This window comes from Eubalaena glacialis, chromosome 2 (assembly GCF_028564815.1).
Source record: "Eubalaena glacialis isolate mEubGla1 chromosome 2, mEubGla1.1.hap2.+ XY, whole genome shotgun sequence".
In the NCBI taxonomy this organism is placed as follows: Eukaryota; Metazoa; Chordata; class Mammalia; order Artiodactyla; family Balaenidae; genus Eubalaena; species Eubalaena glacialis.
This window is the reverse complement of record NC_083717.1, coordinates 147,330,802-147,341,349: the sequence shown is the minus strand read 5'-3', so window position 1 is coordinate 147,341,349 and position 10,548 is coordinate 147,330,802. Positions and strand designations below refer to the sequence as shown.

The 10,548-nt window shown below is 40.8% G+C and overlaps 1 pseudogene; it reads right to left on the bottom strand.

Annotated features, from left to right (window-relative positions):
* Positions 1–219: 219 nt before the first annotated feature.
* On the bottom strand, positions 220–1,614 carry LOC133084705 (TLE family member 5-like; annotated as a pseudogene).
* Between the last annotated feature and the right edge of the window lie 8,934 nt (positions 1,615–10,548).

Sequence of the window (10,548 nt, the reverse complement as noted above, 5' to 3'; positions counted from 1 at the left end):
CTTTCAGGCTGCAGGGGAGGAAGAAGGAGGCCGGGAGTCGGGGGTAGGAGCAAAGCCAGCGGGTGGCACACAAGCAGGGTGAGGGCCCTGGCAGGCGACTACCATAAATACTACCAGAGTTTAGCCAATCCCGAGCTATAACGTGTCTTGAGCTGAACCTTCCTCTCTCTCTGTGTCTGACTCCCCTTTGTGCTCCACCCTCCACATCCCAGCCACCCACTAATCCAGCTTCTCGTCATCATCCTCCTGGTGGGTGTCACCATCATGCCCGTTCTTGTCTTCCTTGGAGAGGTGGACCGAGGAGCCCAGCACAGAGAGCAAGAGGAGGCCGGTGCCGAGGAGCCCAGCACAGAGAGCGAGAGGAGGCCGGTGCCTGCGCTAGCTGCCGGCAGCAAAGGGGGCTGCAGCCTCCCAGGCAGTGGAGTCAGGGGCAGGGCCAGAGCCTGCAGCTGGGACAGCTGGTGGGCTTGGAGCTGCTGTCGGCTGATGGGGTTCAGCTCAGGAGCAGTGCCCTGCTTGGCCCTCTGCTCTTGGGGAGTGTAGGGCAGGACCTGGGCACATATCCCATTCAGCCTCTTGAAGATTTCAGCCTGCTGGTGCGTCTTCACGTTCAAGCCGTAGGACATTTCGTAGTACCTCACTGTCGACTTAAAAAAAAAAAAAAAGCACAACGTGAGAGTTGCCAGTTAAGTTTTATTTGGAGCAAAATGAGGACTGCTGCCCGGAAGACAGCATCCCAGGTAGCTCTGAGAAACTGCTCCAAAGAGGCGGGGGGAAGGTCAGTATACATGTGATTTTGGTGAAGGGGGGTACATGCAATCAAGCACATATTTTTGCAGAAGGTTGCTGCTAGTCTCGTGAAGGTCACTGCTAGTCACAAGGAGCAGTTGTCACCATGAAGGATTTTAGTGCTTTTCTAGATATGAGGAGATGCAAGAATTGGGCTCATAAAATCTTCTCCTGAAAATATAACTATCTGAAGGTCTGTTCTGCCAGTTTTTCCCAGAGCACCCAGTGCCTCATTTCTGCTCTCCACCTGAACTCCTTTCAGGGGGTGTTGAAAGTCAGCAGCTGCAGCAGCGCATGATTTAATCCTTGTAGAGGTAGATGGCAAGTGCCAATGGAAAATGCCAATTTGTAGTTGACATCACATAATGACTCTGCATCTCTGGCTTCTCGCTGGCCTGCTTGTCACATTTGAGTTTCAGACTGTGGTACTGAGCTTGCAGCAGCTGAAACTCATCTTTGATACGGTGGCGGGAGTCTGAGGTGGTGAATTTGAGTTGCTGGGGTAGGTGCGATGAGCCGGATGCCTGCTTTGTGGAAACACCTTGTTAGTCGCGGTGGGGGGCGCGGGATGCTTCCCAGCTGTGCGCCCAGGCTAGGACTGCTCGTGGCGCCAGGTGGCCGGGCCTTTGTCCAGGTGACGCGGATCCGCAGCTCCTGGGGCCGCCTCCGCAGCCCCCGGCGCCCGGCCTCGCCCGCTTCCTGCTTCCTGGTTTTTAAATTCTGTCTTTTACATGTCTTATCCAAATTTTGTAAATCAGACTTCTCTCCCTCCCCTAAGAGCAGAAATAGGTCTTTTCTGTGTGGAGGTGTTTTTTTTTCTTCCATTGGGGATCAACTCTCAAGACAGGATGTGGGTAAGAATAGCAAACGTCTGAGAAAGTGAGCTGCAATATATTTTATTTGCCCCTGCCATAATCAAGGACTAACAGTCAAACACAAGTTAAAATTTCCTCCTCCTCAACACTGTCAACCTCACTTCTAGAAATTCTTCTGGGAAATTTTATCTGGTTGATAACTGGAAGAATAATGCAACACACATGTTCACACCCACACACAGCCTAGCTCTCCCTTTGGCCTCACTTTTGCTTTCACAGGCATTTATGACCAGTTGGAAAGGGGACTTATACTGAGGTGGCAATGTCCTAAAATCTCATTCTTTGAGGAGCATGGCCCCCAGTAAGAGTTACCACCTGAAGTCGCATGTTTCCCTCGTGTTGTGTTCCTGGGTTGGCCAAGCCACAGAGACTGGGCAGGAAAACGACCCATTGGCATATAGGTAGGCAGGTTCACTCCTGGTTATGTAGAATAGAGCAGGGCTATCTTTCATGTATTTATGAATCACTGGGAATCTTGTTAACGTATAGATTAGAATTCAGTAAACTTCTGGAATAGGGCCCAAGAGCCTGCATTTCGATGTGTTTGCGGGGGGAGAGGTGAGCTCCACCCCTTCTACTCCAGCCATCTTGAGCTCCTCCCCCTGGAGTCTGCATTTCTAACAAGCTCCCAGGTGACGCAGATGCTGCTGCTCTGTGGCACAGAAGAGCACCTCTCCCTGACCTTCTCTTCTCTACCTTCCCATCAGAGAATTTTAGAACTGGAAGGGATCTTGAACATCTTGTTTAGTTACTCCTAAAATACTGGCCTGTGGAGTGGTCTCATCTGAACCACTGGGGGAGCCTTAAAAACCTAGACTCCCAGAAGTTCTGATTCAGTCCCAGGCATCTGTATTCTTTCAAAGCTTCCCAGATCAACTGGAGGTGAAAAAAGGCTTTGAACTATTAACTGTCTCCTTTTATAAATAAGGAAACAGGTTGTGAGTGATTATGTGACTTGCCCAATAAGACCTAGTTAGTGACAGCAACAGGACCAGAACTTAGAGACCCTTTCCAGCCCACCGCCCTCCTATTTCCTCTTTGGCTGCCCAGGGCAGTTGCTTATGCTAAGAAAGGAAAGCAACTTCCCACCCCAATTCTTTAGGATAAATAAAAGCCAGGTCCAGTGCTGTTTACTGGCATGCCATTTCACCCAGAACATTTTCCTCTGCTGGAAGCAAGCCCAAAGAGGTCTAATGGGTGTTTGTTTCTGTCCTACTCTGGGAGAAAGTTGCGTGGACAAGTGCACTGTAGAACCGGAAATGGAAGTGTTTCACATCATATTCCCAAGGGAGATAATTTCATACTTTAAAAGGTTTTTGTTCCTAGGTGTTTTGGACACCGAATGAAAATATCAGTGCTTTCAGTGGTTTCCATGTAATCAACAATCCTAAAATTGACATGTTGTAATCCTTTCTTCTTAGAACTTGAAGCTTTCTTGTTTATTTTCATCTCAGCTGCCATAGCTCCTGGATTGGGCTGCCTTTATCTGGTCTCTTTAATTTTTGGTGAAACACTGAAACTTTGCACGAAGTCAACTTCTCCCTCCTTACCGAGCTGTGCCAATTCGGAGAATGGAACTGTGGTTTGGGTTATTCCTTCTGTCTGGGTAATTCCTGCTTTACCATTGTTGGTTCTTTGTCTTTGAGAAGAAGAAAATCTCTATTAATGTTAAAGAAAAGTATATGCTTGTCTCCTTCCACCTAAACAGGCCTGTTGTCCAGTTGAGGAAGTTTCCATGCTTTACAAGGGTTTTCTCCGCAGTATCTGCATCTCCAAGTTGGACCATCTCTTCTCCACTTACAGTGAGATGTCTCAGCCAGAGAACCGCTCCTCCCCATCCTGAAGCCACACTGGGCTGCTCTGGCAATTAGAGACTCCAGCCTCTGGTCACCCCCTGAAGGAGTTGCCTTGTAAACAGGACATCTTGTGACCTATCCTTGGGTTTCTCTGCTAGAGACAAATCTATTCTTGTCCTATGAATGCTGCCTCTAGAGAAAGAATAAACATAGAAAGAGCCTTCTTCGAGTGAATTTTCTTTCGAGAGCAGCTTTTAAGCAAGTGGCCTAAGATTAATTCTTGCTTAGGGACACTGCAGACATTTTCAGGGCACTGACTTTCAGAGGTGCTTTCATTATACAGTGGGCTTAGCTTGGACTAAGAATGAGATGGTTGAGTGCCAGGCTCAGCTCCCCTCTGCATGGTCAGGTGTCCTAGAGAGCTTCAGGCTTCCCACTCTTATAATGGGGATAATGTCACCTGGACTATTTAAAATGAGAGCATGAAATGGAAATCCGTGGGACATCCAGATATTTGAGGATGTCCTCCAACATCTAAGACAGAAAGCAAAATAATCAAGGAGAAACCTCTCAGAGGAAGCAGAGGCAATGCAGCAGCAGAATACTTTGGAATAAGAAGATATGCTATCCATAATAAAATTATTTAGATGCTATATAAAGATGGAATATTCAGAAACAGCAAAAAAAGCTTTTTAGAAATTAAAAATAAGATAGCAAATAAAAACTTAAAGGGTTGGAATTTAAAATTGAGGGTACCATCAACTTTAAATTGTAAGTGGAGCAAAAAGACTAGGAGATAGACAATAGGAGAGAAAATAAAACAAAATAAGCGATCAACCCAGGAGGTCCAACATCAGTCTAATAGGTGCCACAGCAAGCGAGAACAAGAGAAAATGGAGGGGAAGAAACTATCAGAGAAAGAATACAAGATAATTGTCCAGCACTGAAGGATAAAAGTTTTCAAATTTAAAGAGTTCACTGAGAACCCAGCAAAATGTTTGAAAAAAAGATCACATCAAGGCACATACTTGTGGCGTTTTAGATCACTAAGGATAAAGCTAAACTTTTGACTTCTTGACTTCAACATTGGAAATTAGATGAAAATGGAGTAAAGTCTTCAGCCTACAGAGGAGAAGTGAATTTCATCCCCAAACTATCAATCAAGTATGAGTATAGAATAAAAACAGTTTTAGACATGCAATTTTTCAAAAACTTTACCTGTCACACACCTGAGGAGGATCAAGCACAAAGGGAGTTCAAGGAAGATGCACAGAACTCAAAGCAGGAAGCACCTAGGCCTCATGGGAACTGGAAAGTCTTAAGGCCACAACCTTCTCCATCTTTTTCTGTTCCTTTCTGGAGCTGTGGTCTCTTACCTCTGCACATCTTCTTTCTCCTTTCAATGTAGACCACTTCTGTGAGTCTTTCAGTTTTTGTTCAGACTCTGGCTTGATTGGGATTCTGATTTTGCTGATGCTCATAGGGAGAAAATGAAGAGAGGGAGGTTCTTGAATACCCCTGACTAATAAGCAAAGACAATCACAGATTTAAGTTCCAGAATGATTCAGAGAAGCTATAAATCATTAAAGACCACAGTGCTAGCTGTGTATTACAACTTGAGGTGAGTGACAGAGCCTAATAATTGTTCCCCAATATCCACTCTCTTCTTTCTTTTGATAATCAAACCCCCACTTTTTACTTAGGTACATGACTGCCCAGGTAGAGACATTCACAGGCCTCAGTTGGAACTAGATGGATGTGGCAATGTGACTAAGTTTTGGTCAATAGAATGTTAGCAGAAATGATGTGTCCACTTGTAAGTAATGTCTTGCCTTTCACTGCCTCTTTATCCCTTCCCACAAACCAGAGCATGAATGGAGCTTCAAACATGAAGATCACGCTCTGGGACAAGGGTCATCAAACTTTAACCCATGGGCCAGATGTGGCCTGCCATCTGTTTTTGTAAATAAAGTTTTATTGGAATAATGGCATACCCACTCATTTATATGTCTATGGCTGCTTTCATGCTACAATGCAAGACTTGAGAAGTTATGACGGAGAATGTATGGCCCACAAAGCCTAAAATAATTACCATGCGGCCCTTTGCAGAAAAAGCTTACTGATTCCTGTTCTACATGATTATGGAGCAGCAAGAGAGAAGGAGCCTAGATACCCAAATGACCCCATGGAATGGAGTCTCTTATTTGCCTAGATTATCTGCCTACCTCTGGACTATTACCAGAGAAAAATAAATTTCTCTCATTTGAATCACTACATATCTGGGTCACTTTCTTATAGCATCTTATTTAAACTTAGTATGGTACAAAACAATATTTTAACAAATTTAGTTTCCTATAATGAACATATAATGAGTAAATTTAATGTTTCCATAGCAAATAATTAAAGGTAGCTTAGCCACAAGATTAGGGTTATGTAAGACAACACTAATTACTTAAGACATGATTTAAAGGGAACTCTTACAATCATAACTCGATAGAAAAAATGTGTAAACAACTTACAGAATATGTATATATCTGACAATATGGTGTCACTACTCTAATGTAGTTTAATATTTACATTCACAATTTTTTCAAAGTAAAAGTCTTCTAAATATTCTCCAGTTTCTACTCTTATTGAATAAGACAAAATGACTGGTTCAGTCTTGTCTCTTCAAAGCAGCTGTCTACAGGGTCTACTTTCTTGAAGTTCTCCAATAAACTGCAGATTGAGACATGTTATTTGCCTTCAACTACAATTTCTAGCCAAGGCTGAATTTAAAAATATGTGTCTCAAAGTCGTGCAATCATTATTACTATCTACTTCCAGAACATTTGCATCACCCCCAAAAGGAATTCCATATTCATTAGAAGACACTTCCCTTTTCCCCCTTCCTCCAGCTCCTGGCAACCACTAATATGCTTTCTGGCTGTATGAATTTGTCTTTTCTGGGTATTTCATATAAATGGAACATGTGGCCTTTTGTGACTGGCTTCTTTCACTTAGCAATCTCTTCAAAGTTCATCCATGATGTAGCATATATCAGTATTTCATTCCTTTTAATGGCCAAATAACATTTTGTTATATGGATATGACACATACCATATATGGATATGACACATCAGTTGATGGACATTTGGGTGTTTCCATTTTTTTGGCTATTAGGAATAAAGCTGCTAAGTACAAAAAATAAAATATGTCTTACAGTTTTCTGTTTCTAAAAGAGACAGGGGGTTTAATCCTAAAGGAAATCAGAGGTCAATTATGGAGAGCTTTAAAAGGTTGCCACAGGACAGAGCGAAGGGGAAAATTAACAAATTTAATTAACTATCCTCACAGCTGTCCTCTTTATGTCTGAGCTTTCTGCATTTCACCTGATAAACTAAAGGATAAAAATTTTAAAACAATGCAATTTTTTGAAAAATTACTAAAATTTACTCCAGAAATGAAAAAATATATTCATATGAAAGCCTATATGTGAATATTTAGAGTAGCAAACTTGGAAACAAACCAGTCTTTCAACTGACGAATGGATAAACCCTTTACTTAAGCAATAAAAGCAGGATAAACTACTCCTCTGCAATGAAGAGGAGTGATTATTGATACAGACAAAACATGGATGCATCTCAAGTGCATTATACTAGGGAAGAAAGCCAGATTTAAAGACTATCCACTGGGTTATTCCATTTATATTACATTCTGGAAAAGGCAATACTGCCAGAATAGAAAGATCAATCTTTGCCAGGGACTGAGAGGGAAGGGTTGACTACAAAGTCCAACACAAGGGAATTTTGGGGGTAATGGAAGGGTTTGACTTGATTCAGGCCATGGTTACACAACTCTAGGCATTTGTCAAAGCTCAAAGAACTCAAAACTGAAAAAAATAAATTTAACTATATGTAAATTAAGAAAAAATAAAAGGACACTAGAGGTGATAGAATTAAAATAGCAAAGTTTGAATATTCTTAACCATGACATTATGCACATATAATAACAGGGGCAGGGTAAAATACACACAATCTTGTGAAATCTACTCTTTGATTTAGAGACACAACAGATGAAATTAAATTGTTTATGTGGAACTAAATTATCCCTCTCACTGTTTTTGTTTTTGGTCTTTTTTGTTTTCTTTTTTTTGAATTTCACATAAGTTAATTTATTTTTATTTTTTATTTTTGTTAACATCTTTATTGGAGTATATTTGCTTTACAATGTTGTGTTAGTTTCTGCTATGTAACAAAGTGAATCAGCTATATGTATACATATATCCCATATCCCCTCCCTCTTGCGTCTCCCTCCCACCCTTCCTATCCCACCCCTCTAGGTGGTCACAAAGCACTGAACTGATCTCCTTGTGCTATGCGGCTGCTTCCCACTAGCTATCTATTTTACATTTGGTAGTGTATATATGTCAATGCCACTCTCTCACTTCGTCCCATCTTACCCATCCCCCTCCCCATCTCCTCAAGTCCTTTCTGTATGTCTGCATCTTTATTCCTGTCTTGCCCCTAGGTTCGTCAGAACCATTTTTTTTTTTAGATTCCATATATATGTGTTAGCGTATAGTATTTGTTTTTCTTCTTCTGACTTACTTCACTCTGGATGACAGACTCTAGGTCCATCCGCCTCACTGCAAATAACTGAATTTCATTTCTTTTTATGGCTAATATTCCATGGTATATATGTGCCACATCTTCTCTATCCATTCATCTGTCAATGGACACTTAGGTTGCTTCCATGTCCTGGCTATTGTAAATAGTGCTGCAATGAATATTGTGGTACATGACTCTTTTTGAATTATGGTTTTCTCAGGGTATATGCCAAGTAGTGGGATTGCTGGGTCATATGGTAGTTCTATTTTTAGTTTTTTAAGGAACCTCCATACTGTTCTCCATAGTGGCTGTATCAATTTACATTCCCACCAACAGTGCAAGAGGGTTCCATTTTCTCCACACCCTCTCAAGCATTTATTGTTTGTAGATTTTTTAATGAAGGCCTTTCTGACTGGTGTGAGGTGATACCTCATTGCAGTTTAGATTTGAATTTCTCTAATGATTTGTGATGCTGAGCATGCTTTCATGTTTGTTGGCAATCTGTATATGTTCTTTGGAGAAATGTCTATTTAGGTCCTCTGCCCATTTTTGGATTGGGTTTTTGGTTTTTTGATATTGAGCTGCATGAGCTGCTTGTATACTTTGGAGATTAATCCTTTGTCAGTTGCTTCATTTGCAACTATTTTCTCCCATTCTGAGGGTTGTCTTTTTCTTTTGTTTATGGTTTCCTTTGCTTTGCAAAAGCTTTTAAGTTTCATTACATCCCATTTGTTTATTCTTGTTTTTATTTCCATTTCTCTAAGAGGTGGGTCAAAAAGGATCTTGCTGTGATTTATGTCATAGAGTGTTCTGCCTATGTTTTCCTCTAAGAGTTTTATAGTGTCTGGCCTTACATTTAGGTCTTTAATCCATTTTGAGTTTATTTTTGTGTATGGCGTTAGGGAGTGTTCTAATTTCATTCTTTTACATGTAGCTGTCCAGTTTTCCCAGCACCACTTATTGAAGAGGCTGTTTTTTCTCCATTGTATATTCTTGCCTCCTTTATCAAAAATAAGGTGACCATATGTGCATGGGTTTATCTCTGGGCATTCTATCCTGTACCATGGATCTATATTTCTGTTTTTGTGCCAGTACCATACTGTTTTGATTACTGTAGCTTTGTAGTATAGTCTGAAGTCAGGGAGCCTGATTCCTCCAGCTCCGTTTTACTTTCTCAAGATTGCTTTGGCTATTTGGGGTCCTTTGTGTTTCCATACAAATTGTGAAACTTTTTGTTCTAATTCTGTGACAAATGCCATTGGTAGTTTGATAGGGATTACATTGAATTTGTAGATTGCTTTGTGCAGTATAGTGATTTTCACAATGTTGATTCTTCCAATCCAAGAACATGGTATATCTCTCCATCTGTTTGTATTGTCTTAATTTCTTTCATCAGTGTCTTATAGTTTTCTGCATACAAGTCTTTTGTCTCCTTAGGTAGGTTTATTCCTAAGTAGTTTGTTCTTTTTGTTGCAGTGGTAAATGGGAGTGTTTCCTTAATTTCTCTTTCAGATATTTCATCTTTAGTGTATAGGAATGCAAGAGATTTCTGTGCATTAATATTGTAACCTGCTACATTACCAAATTCATTGATTAGCTCTACAAATTTTCTGGCAGCATCTTTAGGATTCTCTATGTATAGTATCAGGTCATCTGCAAACGGTGACAGTTTTACCTCCTGTTTTCTGATTTGGATTCCTTTTTTTTCTTTTTCTTCTCTGATTGCAGTGGCTAAAACTTCCAAAACTATGTTGAATAGTAGTGATGAGAGTGGGCAACCTTGTCTTGTTCCTGTCTTAGAGAAATGGTTTCAGTTTTTCACCATTGAGAACGATGTTGGCTGTGGGTTTGTCATATATAGCCTTTATTGTGTTGAGGTAGGTTCCCTCTATGCCTACTTTCTGGAGGGTTTTTCTCATAAATAGGTGTTGAATTTTGTCAAAAGCTTTTTCTGCATCTATTGAGATTATCATATGGTTTTTATTCTTCAATTTGTTAATATGGTGTATCACATTGACTGATTTGCCTATATTGAAGAATCCTTGCATTCCTGGGATAAACACCACTTGCTCATGGTGTATGATCCTTTTAATGTGCTGTTGGATTCTGTTTGCTAGTATTTTGTTGAGGATTTTTGCATCTATGTTTATCAGATATTGGCCTGTAGTTTTCTTTCTTTGTGACATCTTTGTCTGGTTTTGGTATCACGGTGATGGTGGCCTCATAGAATGAGTTTAGGAGTGTTCCTCCCTCTGGTATATTTTGGAAGAGTTTGAGAAGGATGAGTGTTAGCTCTTCTCTAAATGTTTGATAGAATTCGCCAGTGAGGCCCTCTGGTCCTGGGCTTTTGTTTGTTGGAAGATTTTTAATCACAGTCTCAATTTCAGTGCTTGTGATTGGTCTGTTTATATTTTCTATTTCTTCCTGGTTCAGTCTGGGAAGGTTGTGCTTTTCTAAGGATTTGTCCATTTCTTCCAGTTTGTCCATTTTATTGGCATA